This window comes from Macrobrachium rosenbergii, chromosome 7 (assembly GCF_040412425.1).
Source record: "Macrobrachium rosenbergii isolate ZJJX-2024 chromosome 7, ASM4041242v1, whole genome shotgun sequence".
Lineage (NCBI taxonomy): Eukaryota > Metazoa > Arthropoda > Malacostraca > Decapoda > Palaemonidae > Macrobrachium > Macrobrachium rosenbergii.
In genome coordinates this window covers 57,336,659-57,360,268 of record NC_089747.1, presented here as the reverse complement: position 1 = coordinate 57,360,268, position 23,610 = coordinate 57,336,659, and the positions used below count along the sequence as shown (strand labels likewise).

At 41.3% G+C, this 23,610-nt stretch overlaps 1 long non-coding RNA gene across 1 annotated transcript in view; it reads right to left on the bottom strand.

The window, feature by feature from the left end:
• The window catches only part of LOC136840367 (uncharacterized), a 37,768-nt gene extending 14,404 nt beyond the window's left edge, over positions 1-23,364 (bottom strand). Inside the window, exons 1-2 of the long non-coding RNA XR_010853610.1 lie at positions 23,229-23,364; positions 19,582-19,706 (exon numbers count right to left, since the gene is read on the bottom strand). This is a non-coding gene — a long non-coding RNA (uncharacterized lncRNA). The remainder of the gene's footprint in view (positions 1-19,581; positions 19,707-23,228) is intronic.
• Positions 23,365-23,610: the final 246 nt, after the last annotated feature.

Sequence of the window (23,610 nt, the reverse complement as noted above, 5' to 3'; positions counted from 1 at the left end):
AAACTAGGTATTGGTGATGAACGAAAAGCTCCTGTGGCTATATGAATGCCTGAATGATGAGCAGAATTTAAAATTTTTAAGTTAGATGAAGAGGCTGAAGAATATACTTCACAACCGTATGATAGCTTTGATAAGATTAAGGTTTTATGAAACTTGTATAAGATTTCTACCAGCTCCCCAATGGTGTGAGACAGCACCTTCAAGATGTGTAGAGCTTCTAGGCACTTTGCTTTGATATGTTTTATATGGGGGACCCAAGTCATTCTGCTGTCAAAAACTAGGTCTAAGAAGTGCGCTTGTTCTACACATGGGATTCTAAGGTCATACAAATAGAGGTCTGGATCAGGATGTACTCCCCTGATCCGGCAGAAGTGGACAGCATAGTCTTGCTTACAGAGATTTTAAAACCCTGTTTCTCAGCTCAACTTGCAATTTTATTTATCGTTAATTGTAACTTTCTTTCAGCTACAGTCATCCGGGTGGCAGCAAAAGATATTGACAGGTCATCCACAAATAACATCTTTAAGACCTCTTTTGGAATAACAGATGTAACACTGTTTATGGCCAGAGCAAAAAGTGTTACACTGAGAACACTGCCCTGGGGAACACCTTCTTGGCACCTTTTCTCTGATAAAGTACTGCCTACTTTAACTTTAAAATACCTACGATGTAAAAATGATCTGACCAATAAAGGTAATTTTCCTCGTAGACCATGTCTCCAAGCAGTGTCATATGCCTTTTCTATATCAAAAAACACTGTCACGTGGTGTTGTTTGGAGGCAAATGCTTCACAGACAGAGGTTTCAAGTTGCAGTAAGATATCCAGTGTGGAGTGCATTTTTCGAAAGCCACACTGAGAAGGTGTTAAAATATTGTTGTGCTCTAAATACATCAGCCTTACATTTACCATTTTTTCCATTAATTTACACAAACAGCAAGTTAATGCAATGGGGCAGTAACTTGCTGCATACAGAGGATATTTTCCAGGTTTAAGGAGTGGTAACATGGCTGCTAATTCCCATATGTTAGGGTAGCTGCTTTCATCCCATACTCTATTGATAATGCTGATTATAAAAATTTTTGTGTTCCTTAAAAGGTGTTTAAACATTTCGTAAGGAATCTCATCTGGGCCAGGGGCAGTGTTCTTGCTCCTGGCTAAAGCAGAGTCAAATTACCTTTCAGAAAAAGCATATTGTAAGATTCAGTTTTGTTTGATGAAAAGTCAAGTACCTGTTGTTCTTCCATCATTCTGAAATGATGTCCTGGGGAACTATCTGATTTTTCAGAGAGTTGAGCAAAGTGTTCAGAAAATATATCACTAACTTCTGTGGCATCAGTGATATGATTATTATTTACTTTAAGTACTGGAGGAGGATTGGGTGTAAATTTACCCTGAATTTTTCTTATTTTCTTCCAAATGCTGCTGACTGGTGTTCTGCTTTTAATAGAGGATACATATCCTGCCCATGATTGTCTTCTGGCAGCTTTCATTGCTTTTTGAAATCGTGCCCTACACTGTTTATAAGTGATGACATTATCCACGGTGCGACATCTACGGCACCTGGTCAATGATGACCTTGTAGCTCGATGTAGTAGCCTTAATTCTTCTGACCACCATGAAACTGGCCGTCTCCTGAAAAGTCCTTTAGTTCGAGGAACTGAATGTAAGCCTGCAGTATGGAAGGTTCCATTGAGGAGATCATCTACACTTGGGAAATCTTTAGCATCCCTTTCCAACTCGCTCAAATCTTTGAATTTTTTCCAATTTGCTTTCTCTAAGCACCATCGTGGTGATCTTGGGATAGGTGGACCATCATTGGTGCTGATTATAATTGGAGAATGGTCACTGGTATGCCAGTCATCACTTGTTCTCCAATTAAAATCAACACTGCAATTAGAGCTACAAATTGAAAGGTCAATGCCGGAGACAGTGCCAGTCTGAATGTGATAATGGGTAGGTTCTCCAGTATTAAGAAGGCCTATACAGGTATCTTCATTTTCTACAATAGATGCCATCATATTCCCTTTTTGGTTTGATGTTACATCTCCCCACAATGGGTGTCTGCTGTTGAAGTCACCAAGAAGAAGAAATGGCTCTGGTAGTTGCCACATTAAGGATATTAAGTCTTCTCGGGAGACATGACTATTGGGTGGAATATAAAGGGAACATATAGTATATTGCCTTCTTAAATTAATCCGTACAGCCATAGCTTGAAGAGGAGTATTTAGTTTTACTTTGTAGTGTGGAGTATCTTGACAGATGTAGATGAGGGATCCACCATCATTTCCCACTTCCAAATCAAACTCAGTTCTGAAGTGAACATATTCCCTAGGACAAGGGGTATATTCACCTAGCATGTTCTCTTGCAAACATATCCCTACAGGAGAATGCTCATAGAGCAAAAGCCTCACTTCTCATACTTTGCTTGGAGTCCCTGACAGTTCCACTGAATTATGGAAGTGAATTTATTTCCGTCTGGGACTATCAGTATGGTTCCTTTTTACAAGATTGGGAGGGTTCTTTTTTCTACTTGGGGAAGGCAATCTAATGGGCAGTTTTGTTGGCTTCTTTGGGGGAAAAACCACCTTGAAAGAGCCAACATCCTTTCCTTCAGTGTCTTTGACACTGAGGATTTTTTTTAGTTTCTTTTCTCTCCATCTCAATCAAGACGAGGAGAGCAGAGGTGTTCTCTAAAGAGACCACCTCATCTATCTTGCTATTCGTGGCAGTAGCCATCTCTGCCTTTAAAGAGGCAGAAGCACCAGCAAGGACTGGCGCCGGGGGACCAGCATCTGCTGGTTTGTCCTCCAAAGAGGAGTTGGCACCAACAGAAGCTGGCACCGGGCCGGGCCAGCGAGTGCTGGCCCTGCCTCCAAAAAGGCAGATGGAGGAGGGTGTGTCTCAACTGACACTTCAGTTTTTCTTAGCTCTATGTTGACGTCTTCCTTGTTGGTTCTACTGAACCTTGTCTTTGCATTACCATCAATAGATTCTGATGAATCTGTTAGGCGTCTTTTCAGCGATTCTTTGACTCTACCTTTGTGCTTCTTATTTTGGTTAGTTTATTTGTCTCTTTCTGTTGGTTTCTAAGTTTTGCTACTACCGAGGCAAAACTTAGACCTGGTCTTACAATCTTAGCTTTTGCTTTCTCTCTTGCTTAAAAGTTATCCTTTACATCACTCTTAACGCCTAAATTTCTTTTTCAAATAAATATATATCACACTGTTGAGGTGATGATGCATGTCCCTCACCACAGTGAACACATTTAGGTTCCCTTGTGCACACACAAACCGCAGGATTTTCTTGTGTTTTGGACCAGCACGTCCGAAGGGTGTGCCCGAAATGTTGGCAATGGAAACCACCTTCTGGGCCTCGGGATGTACTGTTTTATTTTGTATCTATGCCAGGCTGCAGAGATGTACTCTGGGAGTCTTAAAGTATTGAACGTCAATATTAAGGTAGGTTGAGGTATCCGATCTCTATCCACCTTCTTTGTGATCCTGTTCACCTTAATTACACCCTGATCTTTCAATTCATCTGCAAGTTTCTCCTCAGAGAAACCCATTAGCTGAGGGGCATAAATCAAACCCTTGCTGGAGTTCAAGCTGGAGTGGGGAATGCACTCCACCGTAACTCCTGCAAGGACCGACAAACTCATCAACTTCATGCTTTCCTCTGGGGAGATAGTCTCTGCCAGGAGCATATTACTGTTCTGAGGGGATATTTTTGGTTGTCTGCCACAGCATTTTACAATTTCCCTGTTTACCTCAAAAATATCAATATTGTCACCATTAATCTTTAAATTTAGATATTTTTCATATGAGTTGGGTACAAAGACCCCAGGAACTATTTCATACTTCTTGCTCTTCTTTATTGCAAATGGTTCCAGTGTGACAATACTGGAACCAGATGCTTTTTGTTGGGGATTCCTGGCTGTATTCCTTCTTGCCTGGCATTGGGTCGTCAACCGTGTCTGATTGTCATTTGGCCTAGGGGTACCGATTTCAACATGGGGACCTTCCATGAAAAAATTGGTTAAAAAAAAAAAAAACACTACTGGTGAACACTGAAGAGGCACCATTGACTTTTCATGGGGCCCTATTCTCAGCTAACGAAACCAGTAGGAACTGACTCCCAGATGTCCACCCCTTACCCTATCCAAAAAGGCATGGCACCAACATACCAGAGAGGCATAAGTGTAAGCCTGACCCGCTTGTTGGGACCGAGACTATTACTAGAATACAATCATCCCCACTCTGACTATGTTGGTGGGCATACCGGAAAATATGCCACGAGTCCTACCCCTAATAACAGCCCACCCCTAGAATCCATGGGCTGATCTCAGGGATAGTTCCATCTTCAGGGTGTTAATATGACATCATACTAACACCCTTCAGGTCCAAACATCATCGGATTGGGTGACGCTCCCAATCACAGTTCCCACATTTAGCTTCGAACGTGAACCCCAATCCCAGGTATGATGCCCTTTCCTTTCACACAGACAGGAAATTTAATGAAGGTGGAAATATCCACACTACGTAAGCCAAAGAGTTCGGAGAAAAAAAAAAATAGAAGTGGTAGTCATAGCAGGAGGATAGGAAGATGGAAGAGAGCTGAAAAATAAGTTGGAGGAAGAAGTAAAAAAGGAGTAGATGAAAAAGAGGACAGAGAGACATTTAAAGTCAAACGGGGGGAATGATTTCCCCTCGTTCGAGAGCCCCCTTGTCCGTCACAAATCTACAGCATGAGAAGGAATATTCTATGCTGGAGCCATGTGACTACGTCACGGCAGTCTCTCATTAAGGGGGTCAGAAGTTGGGAGCTCCGAATTTTGGTGCTCAGAAATTGGTCTCTTAGAAGCTGGGAGCTCAGAATTTGGGTGCTCGGAAGTTTGGAACTAGTTAGCTTGGAACCTGGGGCTCTCTGACTCTGTCCAGATTTGGAGAGCAATGCCGATAACCACTGACGCACCAAAACTGGGAAATATATCTTTACAATGGCTGAGATAAATCCGAAAAAATGCCATTGACATCACTAGTCTAAACTCTGATCCATAACTAACCACATTGGGATCCTGAAAGTGTCAATGGAGCCTCTTGTTCACACTGGAATCCTAATCTTGTTCACACTTGGATCCGTAAACCGAAAAAATGCCATCAGCGCCACTACGGCAAAAGCAAGCACATCTTTATGGACACCTTTTTAATGGTGTTCTGTCGAGACCAGCAGACAACAGGATCGACTGAGGGGTAACTATCTGGGGTAAAACCCTTTCAGACTCACATGGACAGACAGTATGGGTTTATGAAATCTGATAGGGCTGGATAGTTACCTCCTCCACTACACATACAACAAGGTGCCTTTCCAGTGGCTGTCTGCTGATACCTGGGACAGCAACAGGCTCGACTGAGGGGGGCCAACAACACGTGTGAAACCCCCCGACCTCTCTTGGACTTCGTTTGCCTCCTCCCAGGTTTGCAGGGGAGTTTGACAGGGACCTTCTGTCTAGGAGCATCGGGGGACGAATAGTCCTCCACTGCACTACACTTCACTATAACAAGGTTAACATCCGTATAACCAAGACACAAGACTGGCAAAGGTATGGAAAGGGAAGCAAGGGAGCCAGGTGCGGGAGCATGTGGTAAGACGGCTAGTAGGAGAGAATTGGCGCCAGGCGCTAGTGCTGGTGCCGAGCACAGGAGAGAGAGTGCTGAGGGCGAAGCTGGCGCCTGAGATCAGTGCCAGCCAGCAATGTTCGTAGCGTGAGGTGGTTCTCGGCTGTTGAGAACGTCAACTCGTAGCAGCCAACAAAAAACCCCAATTCGCTCCTTACTATTTTCTGCCTTACACTTTGAGTTCCAGAAAGGCAGATGTGACAGTTATGTCAAATATTTACTTACCGGCGGCTTCCAGGAAGCATAGGTCCGGTAAATAAATCACAATTGCAAAAGTTACAGGCTTAATGAAATGGCAAAATACCCAACAACTACTTTCAAGGCAATTATCAGTGGCTTGCGCGAAGCATATGTCCAATAAACAAATCATAAATTGGCAAAATTATGGCCTAATGAAAGATAGTAATGCAATGTCATAACATCTGAAAATTACTTTAAAGCAAAAACATTATCGGCATCTCGCCAGTAGCCTATGGTCAGTAAACAGTTCATGAATTGCAAAAGCTAATGCCTATTGAAAAGGCGTAACATATGCTGATTACTTTATGATGGAATGCCATAACATCCGAGAATTACTTTTAAGGCAAACCTATTATCTACAGCTTGCTAGTATACTATGGCTGCAAAACAATGCATAAATTGCAAAGGCTATGGCCTAATGAAAAGCCTAACATAAACCAATTATTTTATAATAGAGTGTCTAGACCAATTACTTTATAAAGGAGTGTCCTAACACTCGAAAATTACTTTTAAGAACAAAACTATTATTGGTGGCTCGCTAGCAGTTTATAGCTGGAAAACAATTCATAAATTGCCAAAATTATGGCCTAATGAAAATGCATAACATGCAGTTTACTTTTATAATGAAATGTTGTAACATCCGAGAGTTACTTTTAAGGTGAGCCCCTCCATGTTACCCGGGAGGTGGTTTTAAGTGCAGAGGTCGATTTTCTGTTTTAATCATTTTTGGTAACTGTTGCGTGTGCTGCTGCCAGACGTAAAATATAAACGCTCTATCTAACCTTAAAATGGGTAAAAAATGCCTTTTTGTGAAAGTATTCCTAATAAAAATAGTCATGAAATCATGATGTCCTTTCGTTGTGCTTCATTTTACATGAATTTGGCATAGATAATCAACATTTTTATACAATATTTTTCCCATCCTTTGTCAGTCGACATTGAACGAAGAGGTATGGAGGTAGCTCAACCAGCCAGATACCTTCCGTCACCCATAGACTTGGCTCATGTAAGGTTACGTTGCACGTGTGCTCCAAAAAGTTGCCAGTTAGTGCTATATCTTTTCATTGTTTTTATTTTGCTATTCACGCAAACTGTCACAGAAGAAATGGTTTGAGAGTTGGCAGAAAAGCCGTGCAAGGTTATTAGATAAACAGAGACATCAAAGATTGGAAAAGAAAGAAAATTCAGTGAAGAAAATGTAGTGTTTGATAAACATGACTCAACTCACGAGTGGCTGCCATCGAAGTCAGCTGATGCTTCTATGTAAAAAACCATGGTGGTGATGCTGGTGGAGATGATGATTGGTGTTGTGATGATGATGATTATAAGCTCTGTTTATCAGATGATGCCAATGAAGAAGAAATGGAAGAGAGTAGTGATACGGAAGGTAATGCAATGGACATTCCTAATGATATATATAAAAAATGTATTGCAATACACTCCCTGAACACCTAAATTAGCCCTGGTCACTGACCAACCCGAACTATATCCCCGTAATTTCACCCACAAAGTGGGTAATTAATTGTCAGCATTACCAACGCTACAGGAAAAATCTTGTCAAATGAGTTACCTGAAGTACCATTTACAATGCTGCTGCCGACATCCCCAATTGTTATTAGTTCGCCGTGCTGTGTGGATGTATCCTGCATCAGGCAAACTTTTTGGTCTTTAGCCCGACCCCCTTATAAATACCTTGGATATCAGATAATGACTTGGACTGTTTTTTGTCCTTTTCTCCTGGATTTGTACTTTAATGACTGGTTGGAACTTCTCTCCCAGTTTTATCTTTGGCTTTGTTCTTGGACTTTGAGATGGATATATCAGACAGGAAGACGTCGCTGTCTGTTAGCGCTGCTGCTTCCACTTCTGCTACAGCCTTGACAACCACACTTTCTACTGCTGGAGATGCTACCGCTCATCGATCATGCATGGCCTGCAAGCATAAGATGAGTACCCTCAAGCATGATAGACATTCTCTTTGTATATCATGTAGAAAGATTCAATGTAGTGTCAGTAAGATGTGACGCGTGTACGTCTTGGTCGGTAGATCAGATGGAAGATTATGTAAAGCACAGAAAATCCTTAGCTTCTAAAAGTAAGTGTAGGTCAGAACCAGCTGTAGAGGTACAGGCACTTGATAAGGAAGCGTTAGAGTCTGAGTTATTCAAGAAGTTAAAAGACAAGTTACCATCTAGTTTATCTAGTCTATTTGCTAGCCTTATGACTAAATTAACTGAAATTAAGATAGTGATAGTAGTACTAGTGGTGTTGATTCTAATTGTTCTTTCTCAGCCTCCCCACCTGTTCTAGAACCAGCCCTAATGGGTGCAGGGGGTCATGGAGAACCGTAAACCTTGAAGGTAAGTTCTGCTGGCCCTCCTGGCGCAAAGCAGTCAGTGTTGGCATCAGATTTCCCCCTTCCCTCTCAAAGTGTAAGTTCTAAGGTGGATATAGAATTAGGTATGACACAGATGAGTAGGAATAGTAATTTAGGAAGTATTCAGGAGGAGAAGTTGAAGGTGCAGTCCTCTTCGGGTTCCAGTTTGGTTGGGGTTTCTAATGTTTCGGCTTCTCCTTTAGATCCATCTTCAGTTTTATTTCCTGCTTCGTGCTCTTTGCAACGGAAGGTGTCTAAATCCATGGATGATTGTTCAGATTTGGTTTCGGGTTTGTCTGGTTCTGAATTATTGGGGAATACTTCTTCCAAGGTTCCTTTTCCTTTGGGGGATAAATTTCTTTTGTCTTGCAGTAGTGGTAATTCTGGTGATCGGGTTTTCAATGTTGCTGAATATAATGCAGATTTGCTGGGTCTCTCTAAAGGTTATAGATTACTAGTTAGGCAGGGTTTTAATTTTGGTTTATCCAACATTCATGATCATGTCTTGAAGAATTTTCCTGAATTTGCTAACAATGTCTATCAAGATTATCAAGGGGGAACAGAATCGGTCTATTTTCTTTCTTTGAAATCTAGGGCCTCTTCGGCTGCTTCAGAATTTTCCTTTTCCCCAGTTTCTTCTAAGCCTTCTTCCACTGCCCTTACTCAATCTTCTTTTTCAGTCCACTCTTCGGAGGGCTCTTTGGGGTCTTTTCTTGCTCATCCTGTTTCTTTGCCTTTAACTCAGCAGAGCAAAGATTTTTTTGGTTCAACCCTGTAATGTTAGAGCTTCAGCGGCTCCCTCTCTCTCTTCGGGTTTAAGGGAGGGTGTACCTTTAGCGGATCCATCTTCTTTATCACCATCTGTGAATCCTGTAGTTTCTCAGGCATCCAATCTAGATATTTCCCAGGTGGTGCGGAGGTGTCAGCAACTAATTTTCATCCTTTACGGGGTTCTGACCGTAATGTATCCACCTCGATTCTCGCAGATGCTACGGCAGTTGGCGGTTCACCCGCGCCAGCATTCAGTGTATCAATACCGATAGTTTCCTCAGCCTCTCCATTCACTAGGATAGCTGGTAATTTGCCTTCTTCGGTTACCTTGGGTTCGATAGCTTGTAGCTTGCTCTTAGAAACTCCTTTGAGTTCTGGACCAGTTGGTATGTTCTCCACCTGTCCAACGTCAGTGGTAGGCACTCTTGTGGTTACTCCGAGTGTGGCTTCTTCCTTCTTCCCTCCTCCTCCTCCTCCTTCTTCTTCTTTCTCAACTTTTCCTGGTTCCTCCGTCTACGTTTTGATTCCGGGTCATCAAGGAGTTTTTCCTCCTTCTTCCTTAATTAGCGTGACTTCAGTTCCGGATTCCCGTTCTCATGCGGGTTTGATTCGTCCGGGTGTTGTGGCCTCTTCGCTCTCAGGGGTGGGTGTTTGTCGCCCAGGTGTGGCCGGCCCAGGTGTTGAGTCATCGTCGCTGGGTAGTGCAGGGTTTGTGCAACCGACTATGGTTGGCTTGAGTATGCTCGCGACAGGTATGCCAGGTGTCCGTCTCGTGCACCCAGGTTTTTGAGTTCAGCGTTTGCTAGTGGTCAGCCTGGCTCTTTTCCTGTTCCGGTTAGGTCGGACCAGTCTGACAGAATGTTCCTTTGAAGAGGAGGATCCAGTTCCGGATATTAGTTTTTCTCAAGCTATTGAGAGCGAGTATCAGCGGATGGTGGACTTTATCCATTCCCTTTATCAGCAGTCCAAGGCTCCTGAGGAGCCTACGCAATCAAATCAAGCGATGTTCAAATCAGTGTATGCAACAAAACTGGTAGTCTCTCAAACGTCAAAGGAGCTGGTCTGGTTTGGCCGAGTCGAGCAAGCGTTGAGGGAGGCGGACTCTAGGTTAGCTGCTATTATCGGGTCGGGTAAGCAGGATTCAACCTTGCTTCCTATTCGGAAGGGGTTTTACAAGGTAGTGGGAAACCCTTCTGCGGGTGTCAGGGTTCCTCTCAACGAATCTGTTGATGCTCTTCTCTCTCGCGTTCCTTCGTCAAATCGTCTGGTCTCAGCTACATCTAGGGAGGCTTGTATCTCGGAGAACACTTTTCGCAGCCAGTCGGAAGCCTTGTCCCACTCTATGTGGATGTTGTCCGGGTTAATGGGGTTCCTTAAACAGGATGGGTATACTCCCTCCGATCCTGCATTGTCTGATATCCTCATCACTTCAGTTTCTAAGGGGGTTGGCTTACCAGGCTAGCATTTCTGCTGGCTGTACGACGTTCTTTGGAAAGAAGAGGAGGGATTTCTTTTTGAATCATCTGCCTCCTCATTATCTGGAGATTCATAAGAGGGTTCTGTTGAGGTCTCCCTTTGCACTCAGCAACAGTCTTTTTAGAGAGGAGGATGTCTCTTTCATGGTAAGCTTTGTGTCTTCGACATCGGCAGTAGAGTCACAACAGGCTATGAGTCGGGTAGCAGCCCAAAGTTCCAGATCTCCTAAAGGGTCCACAATGCCATCTCCAGCTGAGCGATCAAGTTCTAAGTCTCCTGTAAGATCAACGAAGAAGATCCGTTTTGCCTCCAAGAGTTCAACTCCTGCCTCAGTATCAAAACCTTCTTCGTTCAAGAATGGTTTTCAAAAGTAGATGTTCCCTTCGCTTGTGCCTGTACGAGGTTGCCTTACTCCCTTCTGGAACATCTGGAAGGAGTGGGGCGCAGAGAGTCGGGTAGTGGAGGTGTTAAGGGAGGGGTACAGAGTCCCTTTTCATTCCTGTCCTCCTCTATCCGGCTCCCCGGTTTACCTTCCCAGTTATTCCCCATCCTCCATCAAGGGAATAGCTTTGGCGGCAGAGATCCAAGCCCTTTTAGAGAAGGGAGCATTAGAGCTCGCTCCCCCTTCTCCGAGTTCTTACAGCCAAATCTTCATGGCCCCAAAAGTGGGAAGATCTTGGAGACCCATTATAGATCTCTCGGGTCTCAACTGGTTGATAGTCTCGACGAAGTTTCACATGGAAACTTCGCAGTCGGTGCTGCGCAGGTCTGTTCGGAGAGACAATTGGATGATTTCAGTGGACCTCAAGAATGTGTATCTCCAGGTTCCGATTCATCAGGAATCTCGGAAGTTCCTTTGTTTCTCAAGTCCAACTGAAACACTCTAGTTCAAAGTCCTCTGCTTCGGCCTGACCACAGCACCTCAGGTTTTCACGAGGGTAATGTCTCCTATTTCAGACATAATGCATCGTCAGGGTTTTCGGATGAGGAGATATCTCAACGATCGGTTGGTTCAGGCTTTGTCTGTGGACGGGGTGTTGCAGGCAAGGGATTTTCTACTGAACCTGTGTCAAACTTTAGGAATTCGAGTCAATTTAGACAAAAGCTCACTAATTCCAGCGCAAGTCAAGACTTATTTAGGGATGATAATTCAGACTCGTCTTTTGAGGGCTTTCCCGACAGAAGAGCGGACTCTGGTGATTCTAAGACAACTGGAGGTATTCCTGTCAAACAGAGCTCAACCAGTGAGCCCTGTGGAAAAGCTTGCTTGGTCGAATGTCCTCCTTTTCGCTTTTAGTTCCAGGGTCTCGTCTCCAGATGCGTTCTCTGCAGGTGTGTCTCAGGAATTGCTGGGACTTTTGGGAAGAGAAGGCGTTCATAGTCTTGGACAACTCTTGCCTGAAGGATCTTCGGTGGTGGTCAGAAGAACATCATCTGACTATTGGCGTAAGATTGGACTCCTCTCTTCCAGATGTTCATCTGTACAGAGATGCCTCAGATCGGGGTTGGGGTGCGACCCTGGAGGAATTTCAGGCCCGAGGCCTTTGGAGGGATCTGGATCGAGAGGAGTCCATAAATTTCCAAGAGTTGTGAGCAGTAGAAGAGGCTCTAAGTTGCTTCTCAGAGCAAGTAAGCAACAAGATAGTAGCGCTGTTTTGCGACAACGTTACAGCAGTGTCATATCTCAAGAAAGGGGGGGGACAAAATTGCAAGCATTAAACGACATAGCACAAAGAGTTCTCCGTTGGTGCAAGGACCGCAGAGTTTCTCTCATCCCTCAATTCGTGTTGGGGAAACTCAATGTCTTGGCAGACACGTTGAGTTGTTCGCAGGAAGTTCTTGGGGGCGAATGGACTCTAGTTCAAGAGGAAGTTCAACTTCTGTTGAAGAGATGGCCAGCGACAGTGGATCTCTTTGCCACCAGGTTAAATTTCCGTCTTCCGGTTTACTTCTCCCCAGTAGTGGACACCATGTCCTGCGGGACAGATGCAATGCTGCACTCCTGGGACAACCCGCAAGCGTATGCATTCCCTCCTTTTGGGTTGATCCAGAAAGTCCTGATCAAACTCAGAAACAGTGTCAACACGCAGATGACTTTGCTATGCAGGTTCTGGCCCCAAAGACCTTGGTTTCCAGACCTTCTGGACATGCTGACAGAAGTCCCAGTATTCCTTCCAGAGAGGAAAGATCTTCTCAGACACGCTCATTTCCATTACTTCCAATGGAACCTCCGCGTGCTGAAGCTAGCTGCTTGGAGACTGTCCAGCGAGCAGCCTGTCATCCAGGACTCTCTGAGGCAGTGGCTCACCAACTGTCTTTCTGTCTGAGAAGTTCAACTAGGAAACTTTACCAGGCCAGGTGGGCGATGTACCATAGTTGGTGCCGAAAAGAGAGGCATAGCATTTCTCGTCTGTCAGTGGTGAGAGTAGCAGACTTCCTCTTGTTCTTGAGAAAAAAAAAAAAATTTATCTTATTCTACAATTGCTGGTTATAGGTCGATGCTCAGCAGCACGTTCTGGTTTCATCTACCTGAGCTTTTGACCAGCAGAATTTTACATGATCTATTAAGATCTTTTAAAATACTGTAGAGTATCCAATTTTTCCACTCCAGGCACCCCTCATGGGATTTTGCGGCTGTTTTAAGTTTGTTAAGTTCTTCATCATTCAAACCTTTAGAGTCGTTGTCCTTAAGGCAGTTAACCAAGAAGGAGTTATTTTTAGTTGCTCTGGCTACAGCAAGAAGAATTGGAGAGGTTCGGGCAGTGTCTAGGACAGTATCCTTTTCGGGGAAGGATATTTTTCTTTTGTACTTGCTGGAATTTGTTGCTAAATCCAAATCAGAAATGAATCCACCTCCTAGAGCATTTAAAGTTGCACCATTGGATGATTTCATAGGAGGCGACAGGTCCGAAATGCTGCTGTGTCCGGTTAAGCCTCTCAAAGTTTGTCTCGTACTGAGAAACTTTTGCCTCGTCTGAGAGCCTTATTTGCTTCCCCTCAGTATCCATCTCATCCCATTTCCAAAAATGCAATTAGTTTCTTCTTGCGAGAGGTCATTAGTCAAGCGTCGGAGGGTTCTTCATCGCTTTCGGACTCTGAGTTCTTCTTTGCATTCAAGGGTGCATAGTATCAGGGGAATGGCTACTTCTTCGACCTTCTTGAGGAATTTTTCGGTGTCAGCAATCTTGGAGGCAGCTACTTGGAAGTCAGTGTCGGTTTTCACGACGTTCTACCTTAGAGACATTCAGTTTTCTTCAGAGAAGGGTTACTCGCTGGGTCCTTTTGTTGCCGCCAACTCAATTTTATAATTAGATTGTAATGTCAGGGTGTGGGGAGTTTTTAGGTAGTCAATGGTAGTCTAATGAACTTAAGAGTCTCTGTTGGTCGGGGTTCATATTGAGAGTATTAATTTGTCATTAGGCCTTTGAGGTTAGGCAGATCCGGATGACCAGGTTGGATTATCTTCAACCTCTTCTGCACAGCCATCTGCGTCAGCGAGCAGTGAAGAACTTGAAGGTCTTGCACACTCAACTTCTGCTCCATACATGAGAGGCTCTGAATAGCAACATAGGAGGTTCATCTTTTCCCCTCCATTCATGAGAGGTATAGAATACCACATGGGAGGCAGCTTGACTCAGACAGTACCTTAGACACGAGACTGACGTTTGGTACTCTCTCTACAGGCATCCTCACCTAACGAGTTGAATAACCAGGTGAGGACACATTCATTTACACATAGTAGGTTGATAATGAGTTACATGCTTTTCTCTGTTGACAGGTCGGGCTGAATTAGATTGATCCCACCTCCTTGAAAATTTTGTTAATCAGGCTAATTCAGGTGTTCAGGGAGTGTATTGTAATATGAAGTTTTCATAATAAAACTAATATTGTAATACTTACTTGAACACCTGAATGATTCCCACCCTCCTCCCCACTTCAATTTTTGATAGTGAGTACTCAGCTGGGGATGTTGGCCTTTGTCAGCCGGTATTGCAGCAGCGCTGTCAACGGTACTTTGACAAGATTTTTCCTGTAGAGTTGGTAACGCTGACAGTTAGTTACCCATTTTGTGGGTAAAATTATGGGGATATAGTTTGGGCTGGTCAGTGACCAGGGCTAATTCAGGTGTTCAGGTAAGTATTACAATATTAGTTGTAGTATGAAAACTTCATGTCTCTCAAAAGTCTCCTGCTGAAATGAGGAAACAATTGCTAAGTGAACTTGACCCACAAGAGGGAGAAGATGGAGGAGAAAATGTACAGGAGCAGTTATCGGCAAAAAGTGACCCAATAGCCATGGTAAGGGAGTCTGTATTTACTAGAATGGTTTCTACTATTGCAAATTGTACAGAGAAGAACTGTAATGGCAAAGGTGAACTGATTCTGACTCAGCATAATTTTGATTGTGACATTATGATAAAATGTGATGGATGTGGCAAAAGCATGTTTTCTGAAAAAGCTGAAACAAGCAACATAACTAATTTACCAAAATCTACAGTTACTGCAAATAATACTGAATTTGTATATAATTCATTGTTGAATAGAAGTGGGCAAGCAGCTGTAAACAATGTGTGGTGTTATAGGTTTAGGTGCTATGGCACAGAAAACATTTGTAAGACATAAAGCCTATGTTCAATTAATTGGTAGCAGTAGATACCAGAAACTCCAGAAAAAGTGGATAAGTGTGTTTTCAATTACTAAAAAAAAGAAGAAGCAGGTATTCATCCTGACAGAAATGGAATACTTGATGTGGAAGTCATTTTTGATGGCACCTGGATGACCCGGGGCCACTCTTCAAATATTGGAATTGGTGTTGTGTCAGAAGCCTACACAGGCTTTATTTTAGACGCTTATGTTCTTTCAAAATACTGTACTGCAACTACTGTGACAGTGAGTTGAAAAAAAAGAAAATTGAGCCAAGAGGAGTTTGAAAAGGACACGGAAGTTCATCAAGAAAGTGGAAACTGTTAAAAAAATTTCTATTTGAGTTCAGGTCAAATGGAAGCTGAAGCAGCAAAAGTGTTATGGGGTCAGTCTCTAGAAAGAAAAATTAGATATACTGTGTTTGTAGGGGATGGAAATCAAGCACTTGCACTTATAATGGAGTTATTGGGATGAATGAAAAAGAAGGTCCATATGGCAAAGAACATCTTGTTCACAAAGATGAATGTATCAACCATTTTTCCAAAAGACTGGACAAGAGACTTAGAAATCTTAGGGAGAGATATGTAAATAAGAATATAACTAAGTCTGGGAAAGTTTGATTCCATAAATACTTGGGTGGAAAGGGTAAACTAAGTGACATCAAAATTGGTCACTTAGTTAGGTACCTGAGGGCGGCGATAAAAAGAGCAAAATGGTATAAATCAGATGAAGTACATAAACTTAGGAATGATAGTTTGGCAACTTTGAATCATGTGACAAGCACTGTTGAAAAACCAGACCACTACTTGTATCAAGATGGGGAGATGTCTTGGTGTTTCTACAAAGCAGATATAGCCAGGGGGAAAGAACCAAGATCACATACTTGTATGAAAGTGAAGATAAACATTCCCGATGAAGTGACACACCATATAAGAGAGGTTTACAACAGCCTCACTACAGATGAATTGTTACTAAAATGTATCAAAGGCAGGACACAGAATCTGAACGAGTCCTTCAATGGGAAAATATGGGCAAAGTGTCCAAAGGAAAATTTCAAGGACTAAGAAGAGTCATCATAGGTTATGAAAATGGCTGCATGCAAGCACAACGCTGAGTATGAGGAAAGCAGCTTAGCTGAAGACATAATGGGATCACCTGCAGGAAAAGCAACAGTTTGGAAGGAGACCACAAGACTGCGAAGTAGTTCAAGAGTCCCAAAAAGAAGGAAGAAAAGCCTTAAAGTAATATGGGACCCAGGCTATGAAGCTTGCAGCTTCTGAATTTCCTGGTGACAATGAGTGAGGTGGTGCCTCATGACAACTTTCCCCCCTTAGAGGGGTTAGTATCGCATTCTGAAAGTGAAGGGACCAGTACCATAGAAGCATGCCAGTAGAAAACAGAAATCAAACTTTGGTGAGTTATTAGAGAGCTTGACATGCATCAACAATGGAAATTTTGTTGTGTAAACTTTACCATGCGATACCTCAAAACTAAGTTTTACGGTATAACAGTAACTTTAAAGCAACAAGGCTTTTTTATTTGTTGTTCAATTTTCAAAATTCTAAAACCACAAGTATCCTTGATAAATTCTACCTCAGAAACCGTAGACACATCTGAAAATTATTCATATTTTGAATTTTGATAAATTTTAGGATTTAATATTAAAAATTTTTTTAACATTTTTTTTAATACAAAACTATTATCGATGCCGCCAGAAGCCTAACCGGTAAACAAACCATCAATGCAAATGGTGTCGTTTACCAGCGGCACAATGGTGACTGAATCAACATAAAACAAAGTAAGAAAAAACTCATCCTGAAAGATTTCAGCTTGAAGGCTACAACATACACATTCTGATGATTGATTTACAGAATCATCCATCGGAATCCGGTAAAATAAAATAAAAAACTACCTCCAGACCAGATGTTGCCACCACGGACGGCAGAAAATGAATGAGAATTGTTTGCTGGGTCGTTCCAGTATTCCATTAGTAGGACGGGCTGATCACCTACACAAACAATACTGAAGTGCTACCCGCGAAATTTTGAATCTAAGCTGCCGTTAAAGTCGAAACTATAGTATGTAATTACTTGGTAAGTTACTTATATAAAATTTGATGGTAAATGGCAGGAGTAACTATGGTTCTGACCTGCTTGTCATTACCAACTCCACTAATTGCCACGTATTACCATTAAGCAGTATTTGACTCACTGGATGGCGAGATCTGTACTAATGGGTTAAGTAATATGCATGAATGGATTAGCGAGATTCTCAGTGTTACTGCCTGCTGTGTAGCAAACCCAAAAGCAGGGGAAATGGGCTTGCACACAAGAGCAAAGAAAAAGAATTCTGTTAAGTTCGACTCCAATTGTTTAATTGGCCAGCAGCAGAAATTTTGGCCATTGTCTTCTGCCCATAATTTTTTCTAGTTTGCTGATTTTGATACATTCCGTAAGTGGTGAATTGTCTTCTGCCTTCGTTATGTACCATCAGAATGTCTCGAATTTGGTTTAGCTTTTTTTCATTTCACTCAGAAAGTACTCAGCAATGAACCTGCAGAGGGGGAAAAAATTCCCTGCTGAAAGTAAAACTTACTGGAATATGAAATATAGCCTAATCTTTCCCTTAATGAGATCAAAATATAATAGGTAGTATGAAAACTGCACAGACTATAGGGGGTGAATCGTATCAGTACAAACCATATTGCAAAATTAAAATAAAATGGCAAATAACTAATAGAGGTTAATTGCATGTTAGACAAGGCAGCCTGAAATGTCACTTGTATGAGGCTTGGTTCAGTGCTATAAGGTCAGGAACACTAACTAACTAACATTCCGGGCAAATGACTCTTTGAATGAAATGTTAAACAATCCAGATGTCACTCTTAACAACAGATTTGATTACCTATGGTTCTCAATACGATCACTGCATTATAGTGTTACGTAAAAACTTGTTACTTCGAAGGTAAATTGGTTATAAAAAACTTTGAAAAAAGTCTTACGAAGTGTACAGGTTATTAACATTATCTTTCCAGTTCCCCAACAAAACTGGTTACTGCATTTATTCTTTCCAAATTATTCATTAGACCCATAAGTCAAATATTCTACCTTCCCTTTTTTACTAAAAATTCTGAGGAAACCAGCATTATGGTAGAAATATCGGAAAGTGAAAGGACAACCTATTTCCATCTCACCCATGACACTTAAAAGGATTCATTAAACAGATCACTGCGCGTTGTCTTGTGGAGGCTCTAAGCTTTATCATGGATACATCCTCCATTTTACTGAAAACTAGACGAACCAACAAAAAAATTAATTATATTCGTTTGTATATACAGTAGGTATTTTCTGATACACCGTATATAAGCCATATTTTTATTTGGCACTGATTAAGTAAAAAACAGTGATGCACACTTCCTTGCCATTCAGCAAAAATTAGACACTTGATAATTCTGTAGCAAAATCTAAACTTCAAGCTGCTTTGTCGTGGATCAGACGTGATCAATCAATCAAAACGCCCAGACACCTAACAGACAGACATCCTATTGGACCAGTGTTAGGTGACTTAGTATAGTATTTGGAGGCTAAAAATCTCTACAAATAATGCAGGGTGTCTATGAAGTGAACTGAGATACCTGGGCGTCCAAGTTCCCGTCTTTTATGGAATAATCAGATGGAGAAAAAAAAAAAAACTTACCGAAGTCATTTGTCCACTCCTGCCCTGTCAAAACGTTGAATAGCTTTCAACCTCAACGTTAGTTTACATATTTTAATGCTTAAGTGGTTCCTGGTTCCTCATCCCGCCTTTTTGGTACAAACGCAGTCTTTTCAGTTCATCTATGAAGCGATTTGTTACAATCCAGTTCGTTTCCACAGAAATGACAGAACACTAAAATAGACCTCTTCAGACGATCACGAGTTTCTTTAATCAAAATGGCAGCAGTTGCGTTATATTTATTGGCGCTCAAACAACACATACACAAATTTATCGAAGCTTACGTAAATAAGTAACACGTTTTACAACTGCCATAATATACTTGATAATTCGGTGGTTCTATTATAATAACGATAGCTTAGCCTAACACGCTGATTTTAGAAATCTAAATTTCCAAGAACATATTTGATTCGCATGCCAATTTCGCGATTCTAATTTACAACTGAAAAAGTACTAAATTATCACGCTTATTCTAACGGTTCCTTAAAGTTAATTGGCGGCTATTTTTACGCCAGAGTAGAATGTCTCACCAACACTGATTATTATTACGGTTACAGACCGCGTAGCGTATTTCGCTTTACTGGAGGACATTTCTTATCTCTCTGTCAAGTGATTGGCTTTACTGATTTTTTAAATACTGTTTCAGGATTTAGCATCAGTAGTCATATCTAATACGTTTCTTACCTGTTTTATTAAGTGACTAATGACTTGGACAATTCGAAAGACGGTGGGTTGCATCGAATCGTCTTTAAGGATGTTCTGAAACCACTCGACTCGAAACGGCCGTAGTCCTTGAGGCAATGCCTTGCCTGTAAAAAAAAAAAGGATCTACATTAGGAAAACAGTTCTGTACAAATGATGATTACAGATGAGCAAGTCTCAGGTTAAAAAGAAAGTGGACCTTATAATTCCTGAGCCATTTTTATCATTTCCTCAGCACAGGTTTTAAGCCTCTCTGCGTGACACGAGAAATACTTGAATACCCTTCACTTATGCATAATTCAACCCGCAATTCTCATCATTTACCATTTTCTGATATTAAACACGATCTTGAACTTACCTGATTGATCAGAATATGTGCACATTGACTAATTCTTAAAGAATGGTGGGAATGTGGTATTTCCTTCATGAATTACTTTTGTAAAGGTTTTGTTATTTTTGTTATCTAGTAGTGTTTATTTCAGATATTTAATATAATTAATGTTAACATGCTGCAACATTTCATACTGAAATAATGCCTCCTCAATCACTGACATCTAAAGGTACTTCCATAGTTGACCAATCGGCACATCGTGGCAAACTGTTTTCCTCACTGGTGGTCTAAACCTTCCAGCTAAGCCTGACCGACAAATGCTCTAACATAAGACCAGCACAAGATTTGGTACCTGAGAAGATTTGAAGTATTTTTCAAAAATACTTCAAGTACTCTGGCCATCAATGACACATCCTGCCCACGCAAACTTCATGATCCATGACACTTATAGGAAAGTTTTCCATTTAAGACTTAAATCATGGAAACAAGTGCTCGCTTAATCCAGGACTAAAGTGTTTCTCTTAAATTACTAAAAAACTAATGCCGTTATGTTCATGTGAAGTTACTTAACCATTTATCAGTAACTGATACCATGCTTGTAATGGCACTCCCAATTTAGAAGCTAATCGGTACAGCAGTAGTAATTACCTGTTTAAGCAGATTTCCTTTTGGTGTTATATAGACCTATGGATCTTTTAACTTCCATAAAAATTAGCTAGTAAGAAGACCTCCTTCTTCCTAGCTTGTTCCCATTTTTATATGGGGTCGCCGTGATGCCTTCTTTTTGAAGGACTTTGATTTGGCTTTTGGGGTAGACTTTGTAGTCCCAATCAGCTGCCCTGCCTGACATCGCTTAGACCCCGGTATTGTGTACATGTATTGCACCAGTTCACCAGCGCTCTTTCTCCCAGCAGCGAGGAGTTGTTACGCGGAGAGGTCGATAGTCGAGACGTGTGAGGTGTCTGTTATGTTTTTAGATGTTGGAGTGGCTTTGTTTGTGTGTGTAATAGTCTGTAACACCCATCTGCTTTTTAAGCAAACCTATCCGTTGATTACATACATAATCCCGGGGTGTCTACACGGATAGCAAAGTGTCCGCCTCTCTGACCGGTCGGCTGCGGATTTGAACCAGCGCCACAGACCTCTAAGAAGTCCAAGGCTGCTGACTTAACCAACTCGGCCATCGAGGCTCTAGCTAATAAGAAGACCAATGCAGCTAATATCACACCACTTTGACAACTGAAAAATTACCATATTTGAATATCCTATATCACAGAAAATCACTTAATCACAAAAGCTCCGTACAACAAATTCAGTATAATATTAATCTAAAACCAACTACGTTTATTGCCCCGTACCTTCCCCTAACCTTCCGCCCCCAGCTCCATCCCTCGTCCCTTTCCACCAGATTTACCAAAAAAGCAATTGACGATAAGATGACGTAAAACAATTTCCTTGTACACCGTCAACATTAGCAATGGAAGTTTCTTTCTTAACTCTCCCCTAGGAACAAAGTTCCCTTATTATTTTTTTTTAAATGTCTTACTACAATAATAATCATAAAATATAAAAAGCTTAAATGGCACTAACATTCAGTGTTGTCATTTTAGATTGCTACGAAATGAAGAGTTCTTCATTCATATGTCAGTTGCCATGAGATTTTGTTAAATTACGTTGTCCCAGACAGAAAACTATTTAAGCTTAAACGAGGTGTAGTAATTAGTTTCAACAAATACCTTTCATTGCCTTGGAAAAAACAGATCCTAAGAATTTTACTAGGCCAGTAGTGTCAGGAATTCATGGTTTTCAAATGACCAATTTACTATCAAAACGAACAGAACTCTAGCTTAGTTCAATATTTCATTTATATTTAAGTTACGGATTATTTCCTGTAACAGAAATCAATATGAATGATTTTTTACTAAAGATGACAAGTACGAAGTCACGAACAGACAACAGTTTTAGAGCGGGTCATAAAATGATAACATTTATAATACTGCCAAGTAATACAGTTTGGCTACTTCAAACCAAACTTGCTTGTAACCTCAGATTTATAGAAATACTTTCATTTTCCAACGTGTAATGCAGATAATGTGATGCTGCTTAAAACGCTGCCATTTACATATATGTTGTCAACGCAAGCAGTGGGCATACATTTCGATCTGTCCTCAATCAATGTAAAGCCTTTTTTCTTGGTCTTATCTACGTACAATAATATTTAGGTCACCTTATTTACTTACTTAATCCATGCCAAAGAAAATATATAAATAAAGGTACATTGACCTTATTGATCAGGAATACCTGTAATAATCACGGGACAATACCCTAGATACCTAGTTGTTTACGAGACTAAATTTCACTATTTGAACACTTGACATCAATTCTGCCAATACGAAATGAAATACAGTATAAAAAAATGCCTTTGCTACCCAGAAACACCTACGGATTGAATAGCACCAAATAAGAAGAATTTTTCAAATTCTTCAAAGGATTTTAGCCATTAACACGAATATGTCCACACGCCTCGAGCAAGGCAGGCGACTAGCTCACCTGACTGCCGAACAATCTCACTTCCGGTTAACTGTCAAATTACTAAGTAATGTTGGCAGTTGGTCGTGAGGTAATTAATGCCACATTTTTTTATATCGAATAAGGACGAATAAAGACATCATGATCATATAACGTCTCAAAATAATTTTAAAAATTTAACCAACCGAAAGGTGTTCCTTGCAAGTACCCGATTTGAAGCTTAAGACACAAGTACATTAGTTTTTACAGACGAAACAAAACTGCAATTGATCCCATGGGAGAGAAATCCACTGTGCCTCTGTTGACGTCACCAATATTGCAACTGTCTGTGGGTTGCTGCAAGTTGCACCAAGTGTTGTTAAAGGCATGGGGCCTTCAAACTGCGCTTTACAATTTAGGAAGTTAGAGCACGTTTAATCTAGATCACTGGCTTTTGGTACACTGCATGCAAAGAATAATAATCCCAGCATGGATTATTATCCACCCCTGCAATAAAAGGTCTGTTATAGACCCTGGACCATACCTATCATTAGCTACCTCAGAATTTTTGGGGAAAAATGAAAAATTAGGCTTTGGATGGCATTCAGCCTTGAGGGACTTAACGATCTACCAGTATTTTTCAGAAAATCAAGTGCTTAATTTAACGCCTATGGTATTTGCTTCATTTCATAACATTTTAAAGCTTTCTAATGGTTATTCAAACCTCTAAGGTCTACGGAATCAAGATTATTCCCCTAAAATGTAGGAAAAACTAATAATTTGTTCTTACCCAAGCACTATGCTTAATTTCGTAAGCTATTGTTTGTATGACCCGTTCGTCTTCTTGTTTAGAACTACACTAAGCAAGTGAGCACTGAGCAACTGAGCATTCCGATGTATGGATAGGAATTGCTTTGGCCAATGACAGGCCTCTACCATACACAACGTTTCTTTCACCCCCATTCATTGGCTGAAAACTTCGGTTTTTTGGCAAGGCCTCTTTGTAAACGATTCCCCATTGGCTGGTGAGACGAGAACCAATTTTCAGAAAATATATCTTTAGAAGTCGTTGTCATTTGATATTTACATACATACGAATGGTTTACGAACATTATACGTGTCTGTGTGCGCTGATACGTGATTACTTAAGTTATTTAATAATCTACGCTGAG